The sequence below is a fragment of the Hyperoodon ampullatus genome (assembly GCF_949752795.1).
Source record: "Hyperoodon ampullatus genome assembly, chromosome: 11".
In the NCBI taxonomy this organism is placed as follows: domain Eukaryota; kingdom Metazoa; phylum Chordata; class Mammalia; order Artiodactyla; family Ziphiidae; genus Hyperoodon; species Hyperoodon ampullatus.
The window spans coordinates 60,444,733-60,472,328 of NC_136924.1; the positions used below are offsets into that span (position 1 = coordinate 60,444,733).

Below are 27,596 nucleotides of genomic sequence, written 5' to 3' on the forward strand. Positions count from 1 at the left end.
CATTTCTCTTCTTCCCTTTATATAAACTATCTGAAAGTGTTTTTTTTTGTGTTTTTTTTTTTTAAACCCCACATTTGTTTATTTATTTATTTTTGGCTGTGTTGGGTCTTCATTTCTGTGCGAGGCTTTCTCTAGTTGTGGCAAGCGGGGGCCACTCTTCATCGCGGTGCACAGGCCTCTCACTGTCGTGGCCTCTCTTATTGTGGAGCACAGGCTCCAGACGCACAGGCTCAGTAGTTGTGGCTCATGGGCCTAGTTGCTCCACGGCATGTGGGATCTTCCCAGACCAGGGCTCGAACCCGTGTCCCCTGCATGAGCAGGCAGATTCTCAACCACTGCGCTACCAGGGAAGCCCCCTGAAAGTGTTTTTTATTCAAGAGTTATATACTTGCTGTCTCCAACTTATTTCCTTCCATTACTTTTTCTTTTATTATCTTTAATATATTATTTGATAATACAAAAGGTTACATGTAACTCTAAAGCATAAGAGAAACACCTGTAAACCCGTCTTCCAACTCAAGAACTAGAATCATTGCCTGTAAATTGCATATATTTAGGAGTTTCTCCCCATCCCATCCCCTCCCTCCCTCCCTTCTAGAGGTAACCACTCTTTTAAATTTTATATTTATTATTCTATTGTTTTTTAAAACATAGTTTAAAGTCATGTTTAATTTGCTTGTTTACATTGTTCTAAGTACTTTATGTATAATTATATATATTATATCATTTAATCCTTATGACAATTTCATTATTATTTTCCCTGTTTCACAGATGAGAAGAAAATGAACTACAGAGAGTTTAATAATCACGTTGCTAGTGAATGGCCCAGCTGGGATTTGAACCCAGATAGTTTGGCTCCTAGTCTATGCTCTCAGCCACTACTATATTGTCTTATTGCAATACAGTCTTCTGTTTGTTTCCATTCAGTATTACATCTTCATGATTAATTCATGTTGTATATAGCTGTTTTATTCATTTTTTTCATGTTGTATAATATTTCATTTTGTGAATATACCATAATTTATCCATTCTCCTGCCACCGAGCTTTTGGATTAATCCAGGCTTGTTTGTTTTTGCTATTCCTAACATTGATGCTCAGAATATTATCATTTATGTGGTACATTTGTATAAGAATTTCTTTTGGGTTTATACCTAGGAGTGGTATTGTGCAGTATAGGTATGTGAATATTCACCTTTAAGAGATAATGCTAGGGAATTCCCTGGCAGACCGGTGGTTAGGACTCTGCCCTTCCACTTTAGGGGGCACGGGTTGGATCCCTGGTTGGGAACTGAGATCCTACATGCTGCACAGCATGGCCAAAAAAATTAATTAATTTAAAAAGAGATAATACTAAATTGCTTTCTTTGTTTCCATCAACAGTGTAAAATTTACTGTAGACTCACATCCTCTCTACTTGTTGATAGTGTCATACCTCTCATTTTTTCCTAAACCTAATCCAGTTAGGCTTTTACTCCCACCACTCCACCAAAACTGCTCTTATGAAGGTCTGCAGTGACTTTCATGTTCTTCAGTGGTCAGTTCGTAGCCCTCATCTTACTTTTAATCTATTGTCAACAATTGACACGTTTGATCACACAATTCCTTGGAACACTTTCTTCATTTGGTTTGCAGACCACCATACCCTCCTGTTCCTCTAGTATCTGTGGCCTTTCCTCTTCAGGCTCCTTTGCTGGTTCCTCCCAATTTTCCTGATCTCTAAACCTTGGAGATCCCCAGGACTCAGTCCTTGTTTCTTTTCTATCTACACCTCTTCCTTCATAATTTTATCTAGTCTCGTAGCTTGAAATACCACCCGTATCTAATGGAAAATCGAAGCCCTGCTTGATCCCATGTCTCCTGCCAGTTACTGTCCCATTTTTCTGATCCCTTTTATAATCCACCTTCTTGAAAAAGTAGTTCCTACCTATAGAATCTCTACTTCATTACATCCTACTCTCCTTTTCTTAGTATTTGGGTTTTTTTAAAAAATAAATTTATTTATTTTATTTATTTATTTTTGGCTGCTTTGGGTCTTTGTTGCAGTGCATGGGCTTCTCATTGCGATGGCTTCTCTTGTTGCAGAGCACAGGCTCTAGGCACGCGGGCTTCAGTAGTTGCAGCATGCAGGCTCAGTAGTTGTGGCTCCTGGGCTCTAGAGCGCAGGCTCCGTAGTTGTGGCGCATGGGCTTAGTTGCTCCATGTCATGTGAGATCTTCCCAGACCGGGGAACGAACCCGTGTCCCCTGCATTGGCAGGCAGATTCTCAACCACTGCGCCACCAGGGAAGCTCATTAGTATTTGATTTTTAATTGTAAAATATACATAACATAAAATTTACCATCTTATCCACTTTTAAGTATACAGTATAATAGTGTTAAGTACGTTTACATTGTACAGCCAATCTCTAGTAGAACTCTTTTCATCTTGTGAAACTGAAAATCTACACCATTAAACAACTTCCCATTCTCCCCTCCCCGCAGCTTTTGGCAACCACTATTCTATGTTCTGTTTTTATGAATTCTCTAAGTACCTCATATAAGTGTAATCATACAGTATTTGTCTTTTTGTGATTGGCTTATATCACTTAGCATAATGTCCTCAAGGTTCATCCATGTTGTAACATATGTCAGAATTTCCTTGCTTTTTTTCCCTTTAATTATTATTTTATTTATTTATTTTTGGCTGCATTGGATCTTCGTTGCTGTGCATGGACTTTCTCTAGTTGCGGTGAGCGGAGGCTACTCTTTCTTGTGGTGCAGGGGCTTCTCATTGCAGTGGCTTCTCTTGTTGTGGAGCGCAGGCTCTAGGCTTGTGGACTTCAGTAGTTGTGGCACATGGGCTCACTAGTTGTGGCTTATGGGCTCTAGAGCACAGGCTCAGTTGTTGTGGCACACAGGCTTAGTTGCTCCGCAGCATGTGGGATCTTCCCAGACCAGGGCTCGAACCCGTGTCCCCTACATTGGCAGGCGGATTCTTTTTTTTTTAACATTTTTTTTTTTTTTTTAGCGTTACGCGGGCCTCTCACTGTTGTGGCCTCTTCCGTTGCGGAGCACAGGCTCCGGACACGCAGGCTCAGCGGCCATGGCTCACGGGCCCGGCCGCTCCGTGGCATGTGTGATCCTCCCAGACTGGGGCACGAACCCGCGTCCCCTGCATCGGCAGGCGGACTGTCAACCACTGCGCCACCAGGGAAGCCCTGGCAGGCGGATTCTTAACCACTGCACCACCAGGGAAGCCCCAGAATTTCCTTGCTTTTTAAGGCTGAATAATATTACATTGAATGTATTTACTTTTTTTTTTTTTTTTGGCCGCACCACATGTCTTATGGGATCTTAGTTCCCCAACGAGGGATTGAACCCGGGTCCACGGCAGTGAAAGCCCGAGTCTTAACCACTGGACTGCCAGGGAATTCCCACATTGAATGTATATACCACATTTTGTTTATCCATTCATTTGTGAGAGATACTTGAGTTGCTTCCATCTTTTGGCTGTTGTGAATAATGTTGCTATGAACATGGGTGTATAAATATCTCTTCAGACTCTGCTTTCAATTCTTTTGGGTATATTCCCAGAAGTGGAATTGCTGGATCATATGGTAATTCTATTTTTAATGTTTTGAGGAATTACCACATTGTTTTCCTTAGCGGCTGTACCATTTTACATTCCCACCAGCAGTGCACAAGTTCTGATTTCTCCAAATCCTTGCCAACACTTATTTTCTGTTTTTTTTTTGATGGTAGCCATCCTAATGGGTGTGACTGGGTATTTCATTATGGTTTTGATTTGCATTTGTCTAATGATTAGTGATGTTGGGCATCTTTTCATGTGCTTATTGGCCATTTGTATATTTTCTTTGGAAAAAATTTAAGTCCTTTGCCCATTTTTTAAAATGGGATTGTTTGTTTTTAGTTACTGAGTTGTAGAGTTCTTTATATATTTTGGCTATTAACTCCTTATCAGCTATACGATTTGCAAGTATTTTCTTTTTTTTTTCAAGGAATAAATTTTTTTTTTAATCTTTTTAAAAATTATTTATTTATTTATTTTTGGCTGCTTTGGGTCTTTGTTGCTGCGTGCGGGCATTCTCTAGTTGTGGCGAGCAGGGGCTACTCTTGGTTGCGGTGTGTGGGCTTCTCATTGAGGTGGCTTGTCTTATTGCAGAGCACAGGCTCTAGGCACACAGGCTTCAGTAGTTGTGGCACGTAAGCTCAGTAGTTGTGGCTCGTGGGCTCTAGAGTGCAGGCTCAGTTGTTGTGGTGCACGGGCTTAGTTGCTCTGCGGCATGTGGGATCTTCCTGGACCAGGGCTTGAACCCGTGTCCACTGCATTGGCAGGTGGATTCTTAACTACTGTGCCACCAGGGAAGTCCCTAGGAATTAATTTTTGTTTTCTTTTTTCTTTGGTTTTTTCTAGGAATGAATTTTTATAAACAAGTTCTACAATGAAAAGGAAACAGCATCTGTTTTTTAAAATTAACTAATTAATTAATTTTTATTTCTGTCCGCGTTGGGTCTTTGTTGTTGCACGCGGGCTTTCTCTAGTTGCGGTGCGCAGGCTTCTCATTGCAGTGGCTTCTCTTGTTGTGGAGCATGGGCTCTAGGCGTGTGGGCTTCAGTAGTTGTGGCACACGGGCTTAGTAGTTGCGGCTCGTGGGCTGTAGAGCACAGGCTCAGTAGTTGTGGCAGATGGGCTTAGTTGCTCTGGGGCATGTGGGATCTTCCTGCACCAGGGCTCAAACCCGTGTCCCCTGCATTGGCAGGTAGATTCTTAATCACTGTGCCACCAGGGAAGTCCTGGAAACAGTATCTTGATACATAAAAGTTTTGTTAAACAAGGTTTTAAAATTTTTAAATCAGAAAGTGTTTAAGACTAAATTCTCAAATGTTCAAATAAAAACAAAAAGCAACCTATACAATTTCAACAATAAAATGTGTCCTTGTGCACTTGTCTTGGGCACTTTGAAAATGTTAAAATTTTAGAAGTTTGAGTGATAGAGGCAGCACTTAAAGGTTTTGTGAACCTTTTTTTTTCCCAAAAAAGTATACTTTCAGTAAAACATTTTACCATTTTATCTGACGATGCATTTACATTTTTATTCTTCCAGAATAAGGGGATTTACATTAACACTGTATTTTTACTGTAAAAAAATACATTTAGAGGGCCTCCCTGGTGGCGCAGTGGTTGAGAGTCCGCCTGCCGATGCAGGGGATACGGGTTCGTGCCCCGGTCTGGGAGGATCCCATATGCCGCGGAGCGGCTGGGCCCGTGAGCCATGGCTGCTGAGCCTGTGCATCCGGAGCCTGTGCTCCGCAAACGGGAGAGGCCACAACAGTGAGAGGCCCGCGTACCACAAAAAAAAAAAAAAAAAAATACATTTAGAGATATTTAACTTCCTGAGTGGCTTCAGTCATACATCAAACATAATTTAATGAGCAAATTCTAAAATTTTATAATGAAATAGCACATGTAGCTGTATACTTGTATGCTCAGTTACAGTAAAATTCAAGATTATATCACAGAACTTACACTTAAGTTCTCTAAGAAGTTAAATAATATGATTTATCCCGAAACTTTACCAAAAAGCTTTCTGAAATGTTAGGAAAATGAATCACTGAAGTTACATTTTCTCATTTATTAACAAAATACTGAGTCATTTCAGACTATCAACTTGAATGTTTTCTATTATATACACCAAAAATCTGATTCACTAACAAGAAACTTCTTGCAGTACAAAAAGATAACAGATAATTAAAATATTTGCTCCATAATACAACTAATCCATATAATACATCCCTTCCTCAATTGTCTAAAGTGATTAGGAATTGTGGCACCTTCGTTTGCATAAAACCCTTTCCTCCTCTTAAAACCCTGAGGTGAAAGGTTATTAATGTAATAAAACTAGAACCACGTAAAACGGGAATAAAGACACAGACCTACTTGAGAATGGACTTGAGGATATGGGGAGGGGGAAGGGTAAGCTGTGACAAAGCGAAAGAGAGGCATGGACATATATACACTACCAAACGTAAGGTAGATAGATAGTGGGAAGCAGCCGCAGAGCACAGGGAGATCAGCTCGGTGCTTTGTGACCGCCTGGAGGGGTGGGATGGGGAGGGTGGGAGGGAGGGAGATGCATGAGGGAAGGGATGTGGGAACAGATGTATATGTATGACTGATTCACTTTGTTATAAAGCAGAAACTAATAAAAAAAAAAAAAAACTAGAACCACAATTCTTTTCGTTTCTGTATTGGACTGCTGTTAGGCTTTAAAATTTTTATAAAGAAATGTGGTGACTTGTAAAGCTGTTCTATACAGTTTTTTAAGAAAACAGTCCCAGACAAATTAACAAAAAGGGCCTAGAATGACCCTATGAAAACATCCTTTTATCACTTGTTAGTGTCGAGATGAGCACCATTTTCCTTCTCTACCACTGTCTCTTCTGTTATCATAGTCATGGCTCCAGCCATCGTGATTCCTATCTTCATAGAATAAATCATCTGTTTCCTCTGTAATGATGGTCAGACCCATGATCGTGGTGTAACACTGTTTACGGCTATAATGTCTATCCGCTATGTAGGAATGAGAATTCTGACTTTTCTCTGTGATAATGGTGTATCTTGGCGCCACTGGGAGCTTGAAGACTGGTTAGAAGTACGATTATGTGGGGGACTTCCCTGGTGGTGCAGTGGTTAAGAATACACCTGCCGGGCTTCCCTGGTGGCGCAGTGGTTGAGAGTCCACCTGCCAATGCAGGGGACACGGGTTTGTGCCCTGGTCTGGGAAGATCTCACATGCCGCGGAGCGGCTGGGCCCGTGAGCCATGGCCGCTGAGCCTGCGCGTCTGGAGCCTGTGCTCCGCAACGGGAGAGGCCACAACAGTGAGAGGCCCGCGTACCGCAAAAAAAAAAAAAAAAAAAAAAAAGAATACACCTGCCAATACAGGGGACACAGGTTCAATCCCTGGTCCGGGAAGATCCCACATGCCACAGAGCAACTAAGCCCGTCTGCCACAACTGCTGAGCCCTCGTGCCACAACTACTAAAAACCGTGCGCCTAGAGCCTGTGCTCTGCAACAAGAGAAGCCACTGCAATGAGAAGCACGTACACCACAAGGAAGAGTAGCCCCCAGTCGCCACAACTAGAGAAAGCCCGTGCATAGCAATGAAGACCCAATGCAGACAAAAATAAATTTAAAAAAATTTTTTAAAGTATGATTATATGACTGAACTGATGGGGAAAATCCTGATTGATCCAGATATGGAGAACCAAATTTCCCTCCATGTGACATCTGTCTCAAAACACTGTTCATCACTGCTTGTCTCTGAAAATTTTCTGAAGAAGAGAAAGATCTTTGAATTATCTGTGCTGATCGAGTCATTTTAGCTCTCTTCATACCTATTAGGAGATGTGGAAGTAGGGTTTGAATTTCCAACACGATGCTGGGGATATGACAAACTGACTTCCTGTGAGGCATGGTTGCTTCCTGATCTAATCTGAATTTTGATGGGCCTTCCAAAAAGCTTGATTCCATAAAGTAGATTCATGGCATAAGGAACAGATACTTTATGTTCGAAATTCACAAACGCAAACTGCTTTGCTTTACCATCCTTATCTTTTGGAATTTTCACTTTTATTACTGGCCCAGCCTGGTGAAAAAGCTCAAAAAGGAGCTCCTCTGTGACTTTTGTTTCAAGGTTGCCCACAAAGAGACTGTGATTTGCTTTGGCTCGCAAATATTTTCTTACATTCTGTAGGCTGCCTTTTTACTCTGTTGATTGTGTCCTTTGAAGTATGGAAGTTTTAAATATGGATATAGTCCAATTTATCCATTTTTTTCTTTTGTTACCTGTGCTCTTGGTGTCATATCCAAGAAATTGCCAAATCCAATCTCATGAAGCTTTTCCCCTATGTTTTCTTCCAAGATGTTTAGGTCTTTGATCCATTTTGAGTTAATTTTTGTATAAGGGTAATTTTTTACCCTTACAGTGTAAGGTAAGGGTTCAATTTCATTCTTTTGCAGGTAGATATCCAGTTTTTCCAATATCATTTGTTGGAAAGACTGTTCTTTTCTCATTGAGTGGTCTTGGCACCCTTGTCAAATCATTTGACCATATGTGCAAGGGTTTATTTCTGGCTCTCTACTGTGTCCCATTGGTTAGTATGTCTGTCTTTATGCCAGTACCACACTGTTTTGATTACTATAGCTTTGTAATAATTTTTGAAATGAGAAAGTTTGAGACTTCCAGCTTTGTTCTTCTTGTTCAAGTTTTGGCTATTCAGGGTACATTGAGATTCCAAATGAGTTTTAGGATGGAACTTTTTATTTCTGTAAAAAAACCCACAACATTGTTTTTCATTTACTTGTGTCTCCTTCCATTTCTTTCAGCGATGTTTTGTGGTTTTCAGTGTACAGATCTATCACCTCCTTGTTTACTTTATTCCTAAGTTTTTACTTTTGATGCTATTGTAAATAGATTTTCTTTATTTCTCTTTCAGATAGTTTGTGTGTAGAAATAAAACTGATTTCATTGTTGGTGTATAGAAACGGAACTGATTTTTGTATGTTCAATTTTTTTTTTTTTTTTTTTTTTTTTTTGTGGTATGCGGGCCTCTCACTGTTGTGGCCTCTCCCGTTGTGGAGCACAGGCTCCGGACACGCAGGCTCAGCGGCCATGGCTCACGGGCCTAGCCGCTCTGTGGCATGTGGGATCTTCCTGTACCGGGGCACAAACCCGTGTCCCCTGCACTGTCAGGGGGACTCACAACCACTGCGCCACCAGGGAAGCCCCGTATGTTCGATTTTGTATCCTGAAACCGTCTTTATTTATTTATTTATTTGTTTGTTTGTTTTTGGCTGCATTGGGTGTTTGTTGCTGCATGTGCGCTTTCTCTAGTGTGGCGAGCAGGGGCTCCTCTTCGTTGAGGTGCACAGGCTTCTCATTGCAGTGGCTTCTCTTGTTGCAGAGCACGGGTCCTAGGTGCACGGGCTTCAGTAGCTGTGACTCATGGGCTCTAGAGCACAGGCTCAGTAGTTGTGGCACACGGGCTTAGTTGCTCTGCAGCATGTGCGATCTTCCTGGACCAGGACTTGAACCCGTGTTCCCTGCATTGGCAGGCAGATTCTTAACCACTGTGCCACCAGGGAAGTCCCTGTATCCTGAAACTTTGTGGAACTTGTTTATTAGGCCTCACACTTTTTTGATGGAGTCTTTAGAATTTTCTGTATACAAAATCATGTCATCAGCAAACAGACAATTTTACTTCTTCCTTTCTGATTTGGATGCCTTTATTTCTTTTTCTTGCCTAATTGCTCTGGCTAGGACTTCTAGTATTATGTTGAATAAGAGTGGTCAGAATGTTCACCCTTTTCTTGTTCTTGATCTTAAAGGAAAAGCTTTCAGACTTTCACTGTTGAATATGATATAAGCTGTGGACGTGTCATATATGGCCTTTATTATGTTGAGGTATGTTCCTTCTGTACCCAATTTATTGAATGTTTTTATCATGAAACGATGTTGAATTTTGTCAATTGCTTTTTCTGAATCTATTGGGATTATCATGATTTTTGTTGTTTTGTTAATGTGCTATATCACATTTATTGATTTGTGTATATTGAACCATCCTTGCATCTCAGGGGTAAGTCTCACTTGATCATGGTGTATGATGCTTTTTTTTTTTTTTTTTTTTTCATTCTTTTTTATTGAGGTATATTTGATGAATAATATAAAAGTTACAGGTGTACAACATAATGATCCACAATTTTTAAAGATTATATTCCATTTATAGTTATTATAAATGATATAATATTTTGGCTATATTCCCTATGTTGTACAATATATCCTTGTAGCTTATTTATTTTATACAGCATAGTTTGTACCTCTAATCCCCTACCCCTATCTTGCTCCTCCACACTTCCCTCTCCCTACTGGTAACCACTAGGTTGTTCTTTTTTTCTTTTTTCTTTTATTTATTTTGCTTTATAACAAATTTAATCAGTTATACATATGTTCCCATATCCCCTCCCTTTTGCGTCTCCCTCCCACCCTCCCTATCCCACCCCTCCAGGCGGTCACAAAGCACCGAGCTGATCTCCCTGTGCTATGCGGCTGCTTCCCACTAGCTATCTACCTTATGTTTGGTAGTGTATATATGTCCATGCCGCTCTTTCACTTTGTCACAGCTTACCCTTCCCCCTCCCCATATCCTCAAGTCCATTCCCTAGTAGGTCTGTGTCTTTATTCCTGTCTTACCCCTATGTTCTTCATGACATTTTTTTTTCTTAAATTCCATATATATGTGTCAGCATACAGCATTTGTCTTTCTCTTTCTGACTTACTTCACTCTGTATGACAGACTCTAGGTCCATCCACCTCATTACAAATAGCTCAATTTCATTTCTTTTTATGGCTGAGTAATATTCCATTGTATATATGTGCCACATCTTCTTTACCCATTCATCCGATGATGGACACTTAGGTTGTTTCCATCTCTGGGCTATTGTAAATAGGGCTGCTATGAACATTTTGGTACATGTCTCTTTTTGAATTATGGTTTTCTCAGGGTATATGCCCAGTAGTGGGATTGCTGGGTCATATGGTAGTTCTATTTGTAGTTTTTAAGGAACCTCCATACCGTTCTCCATAGTGGCTGTACCAATTCACATTCCCACCAGCAGTGCAAGAGTGTTCCCTTTTTTCCACACCCTCTCCAGCATTTATTGTTTCTAGAATTTTTTGATGATGGCCATTCTGACTGGTGTGAGATGATATCTCATTGTAGTTTTGATTTGCATTTCTCTAATGAGTAAAGATGTTGAGCATCCTTTCATGTGTTTGTTGGCAGTCTGTATATCTTCTGTGGAGAAATGTCTATTTAGGTCTTCTGCCCATTTTTGGATTGGGCTGTTTGGTTTTTTGTTATTGAGCTGCATGAGCTGCTTATAAATTTTGGAGATTAATCCTTTGTCAGTTGCTTCATTTGCAAGTATTTTCTCCCATTCTGAGGGTTGTCTTTTTGTCTTGTTTATGGTTTCCTTTGCTGTGCAAAAGCTTTTAAGTTTCATTAGGTCCCATGTGTTTATTTTTGTCTTTATTTCCATTTCTCTAGGAGGTGGGTCAAAAAGGATCTTGCTGTGATTTATGTCATAGAGTGTTCTGCCTATGTTTTCCTCTAAGAGTTTGATAGTGTCGTGTATGATGCTTTTAATGTGCTGTTGAATTTGTTTTGCTAGTATTTTTTTGAGAATTTTTGCACTTATATTCGTCATGGATGTTGGTCTGTTATTTTATTTTAATGTCATCATCTGGCTTTGGTATCAGGGTAATGCTGGTCTCGTTAAATGAGTTTGGAAGTGTTCCCTCCTCTTCATTTTTTTGGAAGAGTTTGAGAAGAACTGGTGTTCTTCTTTAAATGTTTGATAGAATTCACTTGTGAAGCCATCTAGTCCTGGAGATTATCAATCTCCTTACTTATTAGTCTGTTCAGATTTTCTGTATTTTTATTATTAAGACTTGGTAGATTGTATGTTTCTAGGAATTTATTCATTTCTTCTAGGTTGTCCAATTTGATGGCATATGACTGTCCATAGCAGTGTCGTATGATCCTTTGTGTTTCTGTGCTATCAGTTGTAATGTCTCCTCTTTCATTTTTAGTTTTATTTCTTTGAGTTCTCTTTCTTTTTTTCTTGGTAAATCTAGCTAAAGCTTTGTCAATTTAATCTTTTTAAAAAAACTAACAGTTTTCCATTGTTTTTCTATTCCTGATTTCATTTATTTCTGCTCTGATCTTTGTTATCTCCTTCTTTCTGCTAACTTTGGGCTTAATTTGTCCTTTTTCCAGTTCCTTCAGGTTATTTGAGATCTTTTTTTTTTCTTCTTCTTAATGTAGGCAGTTATCACTCTAAACTTCCCTCTGTGCTCTATTTTTGCTGCATGCCATAAGTTTTGGTATGTTGTGTGTCCATTTTTGTTTGTTTCAAGATATTTTTTGATTTTATCTTTGACCCATTGGTTGTTCAGGAATGTGTTGTTTAATTTCCACATATTCGTGAATTTTCCAGTTTTCCTTCTGTTATTGATTTCTAGTTTATATCATTTTGGTCAGAAAAGATACTTGGTATGATTACAGTATTTTAAAATTTACTGAGACTTGTTTTGTGACCTAATGTGCTCTATCCTGGAGAATGTTCCAGGTGCACTTGAGAAGAAGGTGTGTTATGTTGTTTTTAGATGGAAGGTTCTGTATATGTCTCTTAGGTCCATTTGATGTAAAATATAGTTCAATTCCATTGTTTCTGTATTGATTTTCTGTCTGGGTGATCCATTCATCATTGAAAGTGGGGTATCGAAATCCTCTGCTATTACTGTATTGTCTGTTTCTGCCATCAGATCTGTTAGTATTTGCTCAATATTTTAGGTGCTCTGATGTTGGGTATATACACATTTACAACTGTTACATCCCCTTGATGAATTGACCCTTTCTTATCATTATATAATGACTTTCTTTGTCTCTTGTTACAGTTTTTGACTTAAAGTTCTTTTTTCTGATATAAGTATAGTTATCCTTGCTTTCTTTTGGTTTCCATTTGTGTGGGATATCTTTTTCCAACCCTTCACTTTGTTCTTATATGTGTCTTTGTAGTAAATGAGTCTTCTGCAAACAGCATAAACGTTAGACCTTGTTTTTTATCCATTCAGGCACTCTGTGCCTTTTGATTGGAGAATTTAATCCATTTACATTTAAAGTAATTATAACTAGGTAAGGACTTATTATTGCCATCTTGTTAATTGTTTTCTGGCTGTCTTGTAGTTCCTTTCTTCCTTTCTTCCTCTCTTACTGTCTTGCTTTATGAATTGATGATTTCTGATAGTGGTATACTTTGATTCCCTTCTCTTTATCTTCTGTGTATCTGTTATAGGTTTTTGTTTTGTGGTTACCCTCAGGCTTACTTGAAACATCTTATAGATGTAACAGTCTATTTTAAGCTGATAACAACTTAGCTTTGATTGCATACAAAATCTACCCTTTTACCCCCACCCCCATTTTATGTTTTTCATGTCACAATTTACATCTTTTTATATTGTGTATCCATTAACAAATTATTGTAGCTATAGCTATTTTAATACTTTTGTCCTTTAACCTTTATACTAGAGTTAAGTGGTTAACATCACCACATTACAGTACTAGAGTATTCTGAATCTGACTATATGTTTACCTTTACCAGTATGTTGTATATTTTCATATATTTTTGTGTTACTAGTTAACATCCTTTCTTGTCAGATTGAAGAACTCTTCAGCATTTCTTGTTAAGGCAGGTCAAGTGGTGGTGAACTCTCTCAGCTTTTGTTAGGGAAAATCTTTATCTTACCTTCACTTCTGAAGGACAGCTTTGCTGGGTAAAGTATTCTTGTTTTGCATTCTTTTTCTTTCAGCATTTTGAATATATCATCCTATTCTCTCCTGGCCTGCAGGATTTCTGCTGAGAAATCTGCTCATAGCCTTATGGAGGCTCTGTTGTATGAGAGACATTTTTTTTTTCTAACTGACTTTTAAATTCTCTCTTTGTATTTGATTTTAGATGATTTTACTATAATGCATCTTGGAGAAGGTCATTTTGTTATTTTTATTTTTTATTTTTTTGCTTTATAACAAATTTAATCAGTTATACATATACATATGTTCCCATATCCCCTCCCTTTTGCGTCTCCCTCCCGCCCTCCCTATCCCACCCCTCCAGGTGGTCACAAAGCACCGAGCTGATCTCCCTGTGCTATGCGGCTGCTTCCCACTAGCTATCTACCTTACGTTTGGTAGTGTGTATATGTCCATGCCGCTCTTTCACTTTGTCACAGCTTACCCTTCCCCCTCCCCATATCCTCAAGTCCATTCTCTAGTAGGTCTGTGTCTTTATTCCTGTCTTACCCCTATGTTCTTCATGACATTTTTTTTTCTTAAATTCCATATATATGTGTCAGCATACAGTATTTGTCTTTCTCTTTCTGACTTACTTCACTCTGTATGACAGACTCTAGGTCCATCCACCTCATTACAAATAGCTCAATTTCATTTCTTTTTATGGCTGAGTAATATTCCATTGTATATATGTGCCACATCTTCTTTACCCATTCATCCGATGATGGACACTTAGGTTGTTTCCATCTCCGGGCTATTGTAAATAGGGCTGCTATGAACATTTTGGTACATGTCTCTTTTTGAATTATGGTTTTGGAGAAGGTCATTTTGGATTGAAACTTTGGAGTGAGCTTTTAGCTTAATGAACTTGGATGTCCACATCTCTCCCCACATTTGGGAAGTTTTCAGCTGTTATTTCTTTGAATAAACTTTCTACCCCTTTCTCTCTCTCTTCTTCTGCAGCTCCAGTAGTACATAGATTGTTTCTGTTATTATGCCCTGTAAGTCCCATAGGCTTTCTTCATTCCCTTTCATTCTGGTTTTTGTTTGTTTGCTTGTTTTTTTGTTTTCCTTCTGGCTGGATAAATTCAAATGATCTCTCTTCAGGCTCACTGATTCTTTCTTCTGCTTGCTCTAGTCCAAAGTACTTTTAAGTTGCCCAATCCAACTAGTGTTTTGTTTGTTTTTTAGTTTTTATCTTACATAACCTCTTAGTGGCATTGCTGGAGTTGACTATTCCCCATTTCTTGAAACTCTGTCTTTTGTTGCCTCCGGTAACACAACCTTCTTGGGTCTTGCCCTTTTGCCCTCCTCTTTTGACTTCCTTGTCAGTTACTCTACTCAATTTCTGAGCGTTTATATTTCTTCAGGTTTTCTTGCCTTCTTTCTAAATATACTTTATTCCTAGGTTTCACTTATTACTATGCTAACAGATTTACAGATAATTGCTAGACCAGACTTCTCCTCTGTGTATCCAACTGCTTAATTGATATTTTTTCCTAGAAATCTCACAGGTTATTAAAATTAACATGTTCAAAATGTAATGATTGCTTTGCAGTCCTCAAATTGGCTCTCCCCTCCATCTCTACAGCATTAGTGAATGATACCATCATCCATCCAGTTACTCAAGCTAGACACTATACTTTCCTGCATCTAATTTATAAGCAAGTCCTTTGGTCCTACCTATAAACTACACCTCAGATCGTTCCATTTCTCTCCATCTTTACAGCCATCTCTCCAATTATAGACTGTATTGTCTCTTGTTTGGACTATTACAGTGGCCTCCTAATTGAGCTTGCCATTTCACCCCCTGCCTCGCTTTTATTTATTCTTTCTATAGTAGCCAGAGTAATATTTTCAAAACATAGATCAGATCTTATAACTTCTCTCTTGCATAAAATTATTCACTGACTGTCTATTGTGTTGAATGAAAGCCAAGTACTTTAACACAGCCTGGAAGGTTCTGCCTACCCCTCCGTCCTTCATTACACTCCAGCTTCACTGGCCTTCTGTTTCTTTCAGATTCAGTTGAAAATCTCACTTTGTGTCTTTTGCCCATTTCTCTTTCTGGAATGATCTTTTATTTCATTCTCTGAATGGCTAGTTTCTGCTCCTCCATGAAGTATCACTTAAATGTCACCTTTCTGACTATACTAACTAAAGTAGGTCACAGCCTTCTGTTCTTTTTTTTTCCCTAGCCCATTTATCACACTGGGTAATTATACAATTACTTTGTGATTATTTGATTAATGGCTATATCTCTACTAAATGCTGAATTCTGTTAGGACCAAGACCATCTCTAGTCTTTGTCTTAGACCATCTTTAGCTTGGCATTTTGTCCTTGCTATCAGACATAGTGCCTGGTACTCTAAATCGGGCATTAAGTATTTACTGAATGAATGGATGTGAGCTCCTTTTATATTTCAGGCACTGTAAGAGCTTTATATGTATTTATTTTAATCCCCACACTAATCCTATTACATAGGTGCTGTTACTGTCTGCATTCTGCGGGTAAGGTTAAGCAACTTACCCAAAGTCACAGACTAGTACATGGCAACACTAGAATTAAACTATAGTCTTTGATTTTTGAGCCCTTGTGTTTTAACCCCTTTCTGCTAGTTAATGGGCTCTGTAGTCAAGAAATATACTTTTGAAAAAACATTTAGTAAACATTGATTCATTGCCTACTCAATTGCTAAATGAATAGTGAATAACTGAGTGCTTGTATCAAAACTGAATCTGATTTTTCCTCATTTGTGAAATAAAGGTCTTACATTATAAATGAAAATGATTTTCTTTGTTGTCCCAAATTGAATTATTACTAAATCATTATTTTACAATTATAGGATTTGTAAACTGGTAGGGCCAGGCACACTAACATTTTACCCTGGGCTCCATTTCAACTACCAAAGGAAATACTTGCCTAGCCCTTAAAGACTGCTGGGGTTTGCGGGTTTCAGTTTGAAGCATCCTTCTTCCTCCACTCCAGTTGAGAAATAAGAAGAAAGTTTGACAAATGGAAATAAAAACAACAACTTTATTACTGATAACACTCATATTCAAGAAGGTAGCTTGTATCTGTGGGCCAGTGGATTTTCTAATACTGCCAGAATTAGACAGATTTCTCCATCTAGGTGCAAGCAGTGATCAAAACCAAACCAAACAGAAGCTACAGACTTCCCCTGTGGGGCAACCCCTGTGAAACCTCACCAGTATGTAAGGTAGCAAAGCTGAGTGTGTGCTCCCTTCAGGCAGCTGAACCCCCAGAGTGAAAGAGGACAGAGCTGTGCTGCTGCTTCTAGAGCTTCCTGCACAGCAGGAGCGATATGCTGATGTCTGTCCCTCTACACTGAAGGGAGCAGTGGAGTGGGCAGTAAGTGTTTTCTCCAGGGAAGATGATGATCAGATTCCTCAGTTTAGTTCCATTTTCACATATCAGACCAGTACTTAAATCTAGTAGATTCTTTGATTATTGAGGAAAAATGATAAGCTAAGTTTCTTTACCTGTTTTTTTGTTTTTTTTCTTTTTGACCACACTGAGTGTCCTGTGGGATCTTAGTTCCCTGACCAGGGATGGAACTCACGCCCCCTGCCATGGAAGGGCAGAGTCTTAACCACTGGACCACCACGGAAGTCCCTCTTTTTTAGACTGTTGATTTGAACACATTTTAGAAGTTGATCTCTTAAAAAAATAATTGGAACTAATTGTTGACCTTGCCTATAATTCGTGAAAGCCATTGCTGTTCCTGTGTTAGAGAAACAGCAATGGAAAGGGTGCGGACTTGGGAACCAGATGATCCTCAGTCAAAAATAAGATTCTACTACTTATTAATTATGTAAACTTGGGAAAGAAAGAACTCCTCTGAACCTTAGTTTCCATATCAATAAAAATGAAAATGGAAGGAATTCCCTGGCGGTCAGTCCAGTGGTTAGGACTCAGTGGCACTTTCACTGCCATTGGCCTGAGTTTGATCCCTGGTCGGGGAACTAAGATCCCACAGGCTGTGCAGCGTGGACAAAAAAAAAAAAGAGAAAAGAAAAGAAAATAGAAATTATACCTATCTCATCTCATTATCATTTTTTTTAAACAAACCTCCACCTTCCTACTTTCTAAATTTCTCTTCTACTGTCTCTTTTATTTATTTATTTTAATTTTAAAATTTTTGGCTGCATTGGGTCTTCGTTGCTGCGTGCAGGCTTTCTCTAGTTGCGGCAAGTGGGGGCTACTCTTCGTTGTGGTGCGTGGGATTCTCATTGCAGTGGCTGCTCTTGTTGTGGAGCACGGGCTCTAGGCGCGTGAGCTCAGTAGTTGTGACTTGCCGGCTCTAGAGTGCAGGCTCAGTAGTTGTGGCACACGGGCTCAGTTGCTCTGCGGCATGTGGGATCTTCCTGGACCAGGGCTTGAACCCGTGTCCCCTGCATTGGCAGGTGGATTCTTAACCACTGTGCCACCAGGGAAGCCCTCATTATCTTCTTTCTAAAGATTATATTAGATAACAAAATCCTATGGGACCTGGAATATGGTAAATAGCCAACATTTGTTATTTTCCCTTCCCTTTGCCTGAGAAAAAGATAATAAAATAAAAGGTCAGTTGACTATTGAGATTAACATCAGTAGTCACTAGAGAAGCTATGTTGTTACTAGGAAGTTTTGTTTTGATTTTATGTTTTTATGTCATTGTTCTGTTTTTGCATTCCATCTTGTGCCTTTTGAAGGCCAACCTTTTCTCTCATTTTGCATTTCTTCATAGCATCTCCACATGCTACATATTAGATACAATAAATAATTGTTCAGTTATAGATTCTTTTTTCTATTCTCCAAATAGTACCTACTTAATACATTTTTTTCAAAACAAACAACTTTTTATTGACATGTAGTTGACTTGTAATGTGTTAGTTTCAGGTGTACAGCACAGTGATTCAGTTATACATATATATGTATTCTTTTTCAGATTCTTTTCCATTATAGGTCATTACATGATACTGAATATAGTTCCCTGTGCTATACAGTAGGTCCTTGTTGTTTTATTTTATATATAGTAGTGTGATTTATTTTATATATAGTAGCATGTATCTGTTAATCACAGACTCCTAATTTATCCCTCCCCCACCCTCTTTCCCCTTTGATAACCGTAAGTTTGTTTTCTATGTCTCTGAGTCCATTTCTGTTTTGTAAATAAGTTCATTTGTATCATTTTTTTAGATTCCACATATCAGTGATATCATATGATATTTGTCTTTCTCTGTCTGGCTTACGTCACTTAGTATGATAATCTCCAGGTCCATCCAGATGGTTGCAAATGGCATTGTTTCATTCTGTTTTATGGCTGAATAATATTCCATTGTGCATATATATACTGAATCTTCTTTATCCATTCATGTGTTGATGGACATTTAGGTTGCTTCCATGTCTTGGCTATTGTAAATAGTGCTGCTGTGAACATTGGGGTGCTTTTTTTTTTTTTTGGCCATGCTGCGTGGCATGCAGAATCTTAGTTCCCCAACAAGTGATCGAACATGTGCCTCCTGCATTGGGAGCGTGGAGTCTTAACCACTGGACTGCCAGTGAAGTCCCCTATATCTTTTTTTTTTAAATAAAATTTGCCATCTAAACCATTGTTTAAAATTTTTATTTATTTATTTTTGGCTGTGTTGGGTCTTCGTTGCTGTGCGCGGGCTTTCTCTAGTTGCAGTGAGTGGGGGCTACTCTTCATTGCGGTGCGTGGGCTTCTCATTGTGGTGGCTTCTTTTGTTGCGGAGCACAGGCTCTAGGAGTGCGGGCTTCAGTAGTTGTGTCACGTGGGCTCAGTAGTTGTGGTTTGCAGGCTCTAGAGTGCAGGCTCAGTAGTTGTGGTGCACGGGCTTAGTTGCTCTGCAGCATGTGGGATCTTCCTGGACCAGGGTTCGAACCCGTGTCCCCTGCATTGGCAGGCAGATTCTTAACCAGTGTGTCACCAGGGAAGCCCCCCCATATCGTTTTGAATTAGTTTTCTCTGGATATATGCCCAGGAGTGGGATTGCTGGATCATATGGTAACTCTAATTAAATGGTTTTTGAATGGGTTAATTTTTATGCTGGTACAAACATAAGAATTTCCTTGACAAATAAATTACAAGAAATAGGGGACTTCCCTTGTGGTTCAGTGGTTAAGACTCCACGCTCCCAATGCAGGGGGTCTGGGTTCAATCCCTGGTCGGGGAACTGAGATCCCACATACCACAACTAAGCCCGCGCGCTGCAGCTACTGAGCCCATGAACTCTAGAGCCCGCGCGCCGTAACTAGAGAGCCTGTGCACCGCAAGGAAGATCCAGCACAGCCTAAATAAATAAATAAATAAATAAATTTTAAAAATTTTTAAAGAAAACTGCAAGAAATAGGAATGGATAGGGAACTTGTCGATTAAAAGATGTGTCAGACATAACAACCAGTGACAGTATATGGACCTTACTTGGATCCTATTTCAAACAAATAAACTGGTGAATTCCCTGGAGGTCCAGTGGTCAGCACTCCATGCTTTCACTGCCAAGGGCCTGGATTCAATCCCTGGTCAGGGAACTAAGATCCCACAAGCTGCACAGTGTGGCCAAAAAAAAATAAAAAATAAAAAATCAAACTGTAAAACAAAACAAAACAATTCTGACATATATAAGACAATTGGAAATGTTAACTCTATTTTATAAAATTAAGGAATTATTAATTTTTAGATGATATAGAGTTGTTTGGGTTTATATATATATATATATATATTTTTTTTTTTTTTTTTTGCGGTACGCGGGCCTCTCACTGTTGTGGCCTCTCCCGTTGAGGAGCACAGGCTCCGGACACGCAGGCTCAGCGGCCATGGCTCACGGGCCCAGCCGCTCCGTGGCATGTGGGATCCTCCCAGACCGGGGCACGAACCAGTGTCCCCTGCATCGGCAGGCGGACTCTCAAACACTGCGCCACCAGGGAAGCCTCTGGGTTTATATTTTTTTTAAAGAGATTTTTCAGAGCTACATGCTGAAATATTTCGTAATGAAATTATATATTTGGTATTTGCTTTGAAATAATGTGGGAGGTAAGGAAATAGGTGGAGTTACAAATGAAGCAAGTTTGTCCGTGAATAATTGTTAAAGCTAAGTGATAAATGTGTAGGGATTCATTATACTCTTCTTTTGCCTTTGTATGTTTTCCATAATTAAAAGTAGAAAAAGTTATTCTTATGAAACTTTGCTTCCCATCCTCTGAACCAGGACTGTCTTTTTTTTTTTTTTAATAGGTTAAGATATGAGCAGCTTTAATACCACAGCCAGGCTAATTATTACTTAAGGATATCACTGAATGCAACTGTCAGGAGTAAGCCTAAGCAAAGATAGAGAAGAAGGAAAAAAATGGAGGAAGAATGGAAAAGAGTAAGAGAGAGGATGGAGACTAGAGAAAGGGAAAGAAGTAAAGGGGTAGTAGAGGGTTGCCTCTAAGCTATAAGTCTCTTATTCTCATTCTAAATTTTCTTCCAATTTCACCTCCAAAGGATACTAGAGGTAAGTAGGAACCTGAGGTTCTGCTCTGTAAGTTCTGTCAAAGCTGTTTTGTAATAAGGAGAAAGAAAACTCGCTGTTTTGTTTTAATATATCAGCCTAAAAGAACAGGGATTTCCCTCTTTTCTATATTCTTTATGGATTAAGTATACTGTAGCTATTATGTAAATAGTATATCTTTATATGGCTATGGGTACTGGACCTTGCAAAAATTCTTACATAACCTTCCACATTACTATCCAGGAATTAGATAGAACTTATAGAACTTTCTCTTCCTCTTTTGGAGACCTTATCACTTCGTTTATAGTTGGCTTTTGATATTCAGTTCTTACTTTGGCAATCAGTCCTCACCTCCACCCCTTACCTCCAACTTCTGCCCCATTCCCAATTGTAGTTTAAGACCATGAGCTTGATAAACTAGGTTAACACTTTGCCAAGGACTAGTTCTGTTCAGATCACTGTCTTTTTTGAGATTCAGAGTACGTTAGGAACTATGAGAGCGTGGGTCCAGGAGTCAGGCTGTATGGACTCAAGTGTTTTAACCTTCTATCCTAGTTTTAAAAAATTAGTATGTCAGACCTTGAAACTTTTTCTTTAGTTTTTAAATAGATAATAGATATATGGACTTGGTATAAAATATAAAAGGTTCAAAAAGTCTGTTTTCACCCCGTCTTTCATATACCTAGTTCGTCTTTTTAGCAGCCAACATTATTAACCGTTTCTTGTGAATCTTTCTGGACGTATTTCTATGTATATTATATCAGACCTTGAAAAATTATATCCGCAGTTCTTTGTGAGTTGTAAAAAGCAGACTAGAGGGACTTCCCTGGCGGTCCAGTGGTTAAGACTCCACGCTTCCAATGGAGGGGATGCGGGTTTGATCCCTGGTTGGGGAACTAAGATCCCACGTGCCCTGTGGCGTGGCCAAAAAAAGGCAGGCTAGAATAAGGATTAAACTTTATATACCTAACGTAATGCTAGGTGGTTGCATGTATACATTTTATTTTGATCTGAAAATAGACTAGGCATGTATACCTTCCATATTCTTTGGTTAGGTTACTTTCTTCAGGTGTGTAGTATTGCCAGCGTTTATTGTTTGGTGAATCAAAAATATTTCTATAATGATCACAGGAGCAGAATCTTTTCATGACTTTGAGATTTTAGGCCTTGATAAAACCAGATCCCTAATCTACCAATCTGGGAATTCTTTGTATAGGTGGTATAGGGGTGAAGAAGAGGAGTGCTGGTGTTTTCTGACTTCCTATGGGTTTGTGATATCTGTATTTCTGACCACAATAAAATTGTGTCAGATGATGAAAATAGGGTAAGTGACAAGGTAGGGCAAAATAAACTATAGGCAGGCATTATCTTTTCCTATATATTTTCTCTATCTGTGGCAACTTTATTGTGGAAGAGAGGCACATATACTTCTCTGCAAGCTCTGAAGCTCCAATGATGCCGTTATTCTTTTTCACTTTGCAACTCCTCCTCAGGCCATACGATGATCCACCAGCTAGGCTGAATAGTGGAGGAGTTGTGTAATGCAGAGTAGCACTCCATGGGGGCTCAGTTGTATCCTACCCATGTTCTCCCCAAGCAGTTGGTGGTCATGTTCAGACTTAAGCTACTTAACCTTCAAAGATCCTTTTTCTGTCCTGAGAATTAATTAAACTTTTTGCTTTATGGTTCCTGGTACATATGAGATATTGCCACACTGACATGTACCCACAAACTGGCGGCATAGTCGGTTATTCCTTGGGATAGGGGCATGGGTTTGTGCTGCCTAAAAACACTGTGCCTAAAAGGGCTATGCCCCCCAGTAGAATTGCCCATATATTTCGATTGAGGGCTCTTGCTCTAGCAAGTCTATGTAAGCACCAGTCTTATGTATATTTTCCTCTAATTTATTTGGTTCACAATTCAAATGCCTTTGTTCCTTAAATGTTCTACTTTGACTAGACATTACCTATTGCCAGGGAACTTAGAACTGTTTTCTTTCCAGAAGGGAGAGAAAGGATGTAGGGTCATGTAAAGGACTGCTTTACATGTTTACTCAGCTGTTTGCCTTGGTTTGGATACTGTCAGTATTAAGGTTTCCATTACTAGGTTCTGCTTAACAAAAAGTGAAGCGACATAACAGAGGGAATGTTGAAATAAAACTGAACCTCAGTTTCTAAGTTTTAGAAGGGAAATAACACATCATCTGCCCTACTTCACAAAGTTGTCTGGAAGATGAGATGAAATCATAAAGTTAAATCAACAGTTTAACTTAAGATACTGTTAAATTGTTAGATGAAAAGAATTCTGCATCAAACTGTGCCTTGAGGATTTTTGCCCAGTGAGGAGGTTCTTTATCCTATCTTAAAGAAAGCACAGTTTCTCAAGAGTTTCTGGTACATATCCTCTTGCACCTGAATCTTTAAGGTAGAATGGTTTGTTCATCGTTTAGGGTCCTAAAAGGAAACAGATACATACCCAAATGGAGTAATTTGAGAAAGATGTAATAAAGGGACTATTTACAAAGGGACTTAGGGAAACCGGTGAGAGGGAGTAGGGTACCCTATGGCCAGCAGTTACAGAGCCTACGTACTCTATATCTAAAAGGGCAAAGAAGTGAGAGAGATTACCAGGATCGAAGAGTGTATGGAGAGAACTATGGGCTTCAGTAGAGGTATGCAGCCAAATCACGGTATTCTGGCAGGGAAAGGAGCTAGGAAAAGAAATACTCTGGTCTCATTCTCCTCCTGCCCTTTGATATCCTACTGGTATATATCTGGTTAGCCAAACCCAACTGGAAGCCAGAGGGCAAGGGAGCCTGTTCATACACTCTATATGGTCAGCTTCCAAGGCATAAAGCAAGGTGGACAAGCGTGGCAAGTGGATCTGGAAGGGTGAATGGATTCCTGAGCAATGTGTTTGGCTGTATGCTTAACTGAGGATTCTTTAGTTATTTTGACTTAGGGTTTAAAAACGTCAATTTTATACTTGAGAACTAGTTTGAGTATCACCTGGTATGAATGTAAAAACTCCCTCTGGTATTAAAGGGATGTAGAAAACAGATTGCTACTGTAGTGGTAAGAGCCATGAAAGAGTAGGGGGGAGGAGAGGAGGAGCTGGAGATGGTGTCAGGTTTACTTGAGCTAAGAGGAAGTAGTAGAAGTGCTGAGAGTCAGCCTTTAAAACCAGGTATGGGGGCTTCCCTGGTGGTCCAGGGGTTAAGACTCCGAGCTCCCACTGCAGGGGGCCCCGGTTCGATCCTGGAACTAAGATCCCACATGCCACACCGCGTGGCCTAAATAAATAAATAAATAAAATAAAGCCAGGTATGGTGGGCAGATCCATGGTGTGGGTTCTCTGGCTCAGGTGCTGTGTGTTCCAGAGATACCTTTCTGTTTTTGTTTTTGTTTTTGTTTTTTTTTTTGCGGTATGCGGGCCTCTCACTGTTGTGGCCTCTCCCGTTACGGAGCACAGGCTCTGGACGCGCAGGCTCAGCGGCCATGGCTCACGGGCCCAGCCGCTCCGCGGCATGTGGGATCTTCCCGGACCGGGGCACGAACCTGTGTCCCCTGCATCGGCAGGCGGACTCTTAACCACTGCGCCACCAGGGAAGCCCTTTGTTTTGTTTTTAATGTTAATTTTTTTTTCAGGGAGGGGGATTACAGAAAATATTCCTTTCTTGCTATGATATGATTTAATGTCTAATTCATATTTCCACTTGAATTTCAATAAAATGTATTAATCTTATGAATTTTCTATCTGGAAATGAAGTAGGGTGATGCCAACCTAGGCTGAATCCTGTGCTAGGTCATACTAGCCTGTGATAGCCTAACATCTCAAGAAGTTTTCAATGGTTGGAATGTCCTTTTCTCGCTACCCATCTCTATCAAATTTTTATAACAGCTTTATTGAGATATAATTCACATACTGTACAATTCACCCATTTAAAGGATACAGTGGCTTTTGTATATTCACAGAGTCCTGCATCCGTTACCATACTTTTAGGACATTTTCATTACCCACCCCCCAAAGAAACTCCACCCACTTAGCTGTCACTTCCCAGTTCTTTCATTATCCTCCTCTCCCAGCTATAGGTAATCACTAATCTACTTCCTGTTTCTAAAGACTTTCCTGTTAATACACATTTCATATAAATGGAATCATGTAATCATTGGTCCTTTGTGACTGCCTTCTTTCACTTAGCATATTTTCAAGGTTCATATTATAGCATGTATCTGTAGTTCTTTCCTTCTTATGACTGAATAATAGGCTCATGTATGGATATACCACATTTTATGTATCCATTTATCAGTCGATAGACATTTGTGTTGTTTCCACTTTGGGCTGTTATAATGCTGCTGCGAAATTCATGTACAGGTTTTGTGCAGACATATGTTTTCAGTTCTCTTGGGTACATACCTAGGAGTGGAATTGCTGAGTCATGTGATAACTCTGTGTTGAACCACTTTAGGAGCTGCCAAACTGTCTTCCAAAGCAGCTGCGTCATTTTACATTCCCACCAGTAGTGTACAAGGGTTCCAGTTGGTTCACAGCCTCACCAACACTTGTTCTTTTTTATTATAGCCATCAAAGTTACTTTTGAGTAAAGTCATAGTCTTTTTATTACAGCCATCCTAGTGGATATGAAGTGGTATCTCATTATGATTTTTTAAAATAAATTTATTTATTTTATTTATTTATTTTTGGCTACATTGGGTCTTCCTTGCTGTGCACGGGCTTTCTCTAGTTGCAATGAGCGGGGGCTGCTCTTCCTTGAGGTACGCGTGCTTCTCATTGCGGTGGCTTCTCTTTGTTGAGGAGCTTGGGGTCTGGTCGTGTGGGCTTCCGTAGTTGTGGCACGCGGACTCAGTAGTTGTGGCTCACCGGCTCTAGAGTGCAGGCTCAGTAGTTATGGCGCATGGGCTTAGTTGCTCTGCAGCATGTGGGATCTTCCCGGACCAGAGATCGAATCCGTGTCCCCTGCATTGGCAGACGGATTCTTAACCACTGCACCACTAGGGAAGCCCCTCTCCTTATGATTTTAATTTGCATTTCCCTATGGCTCCCTATTAAAGGTTTAATATCCTACTCATCCTTCAAGGTACAACCCAAACATCTTATTTGAGAAACTTTTCCCTCAGCAATTGTTTCTTCTTTCATGTTCTTACACCATTTTGCTTGGATCCCCATTAGCACACGTATTTTGTTCTGCTAGTTATCTAGATTGTACGCTCTGGTTTGTGAATTACTTAATGGCTTCTTGTGAGCGTGTGTTTAAATTTATTATGAAATATTTCACTTATACTCTTACTCATCTGTGAGTCCCCACTGCATCAAGCAGGGCTTGGACATATTTGCATTCAGATATTTATTGAATGATTCAATACAAAGGGTCTCATGAGTGAATATTAGGAGGTCTGTTACTTTGCAGGGAAAGTGGACTTTCTCTTATTAGGAGACATTATGACAGAACTCAGAAAATAATGTATTTTTAGGCAGAAATGTTCAGATGTGTTATATGTCCCAGAGACCACTGGCTTTAGGAACTTGTTTTGTGGATCATCAATATCCAGGTTGTAATAGGAATTTTGATGTCAGGCCACTGGATTGTGTATCTGTGAGACTTTCTTAGGCATTTATTAAGATGATACACAATTAGCAAATCCCCTAAGTTTAATTTACTCCTTTTAGCAAATATCCATGCTTATACTCTATGCCAGGAACTTCACTGGGCACTAGACATGGGATGGAGTTTTCTCCTGCTCTGGTGACAATAAGAGTTAAGGGCTCAGGATGGGGATAACTTTGATAGCAAATGAATGGATACAGGGTTTGTGAATTTTATTAAACCAGGCAAAATGAACACTTGATCAGAGAACCTTATTTTCAGAATAAAGACAGTGTTTCAGTTATATTAGTTTTTAATTAGCAAGTAGCTCATCTGACTGGATCATTCTTTTAAAGATCTGATGAAAACTTAGTGATTGGGAAGTAGGCCTTGTATCGCTTCTACCATTATGATCTCTTGCAAGAGAGCAAAAGGAAGAACGCTCTCTTGTCTCCTAGATTCCTGTAACTCAGCAAGACAGGAAACATAAAGTTCCTTGCTACAGGAAGAGGGGAGTTTGATTTTTCTTTTTCTGGATGAAGATGAAGGAGTTATATATTTCTCTATCCCCATACTATAAGCCCTTCCCCAGATTATTATCCCAGAGATTCTTATGGGATATTTTATAGCACAGTTCTCTAACCATCCTTCAAATACCACCCCACCAATCTTTAGGAAATTAAAGTCTCTTCAATATTTTATCTAAAAGGCCTCAGCCCTAAACAGTAAAAGAAGAACAAAACATAAGGAATTTTTTTATAATCTAGACATAAGTAACTTTCTGAGGAGGTCGGAGAGAGGTAGTTCTGAAGATGGTCAGGGCCTGCTTACTGAGTAGTTATCTTGCTGCCTGCCTCATAGGCTCAAATCTCTTCATGTGCTTTCCATAAAAACATCTCTCCAAAGTTTTCCTGTATCCTTAAGAACTTCTGGGGGATGGGGGGACTTCCCTGTCAGCACAGTGGTTAAGAATCCGCCTGCCAGTGTAGGGAACACGGGTTTGAGCCCTGGTCCGGGAAGATCCCACATGCTGTGGAGCAGCTAAGCCCGTGTGCCGCAAC

At 39.6% G+C, this 27,596-nt stretch overlaps 1 protein-coding gene and 1 pseudogene across 3 annotated transcripts in view; one reads left to right on the plus strand and one right to left on the minus strand.

The window, feature by feature from the left end:
- The window catches only part of RBMS2 (RNA binding motif single stranded interacting protein 2), a 59,348-nt gene that overhangs the window by 7,359 nt on the left and 24,393 nt on the right, over window positions 1-27,596 (plus strand). The window lies entirely within an intron of this gene.
- Window positions 6,396-7,506, minus strand: LOC307060016 (RNA-binding protein 7-like; annotated as a pseudogene). The gene is made up of 2 exons: window positions 7,183-7,506; window positions 6,396-6,643 (listed from the first exon to the last, which is right to left on the minus strand). The product of its transcript is annotated as an RNA-binding protein 7-like (transcript).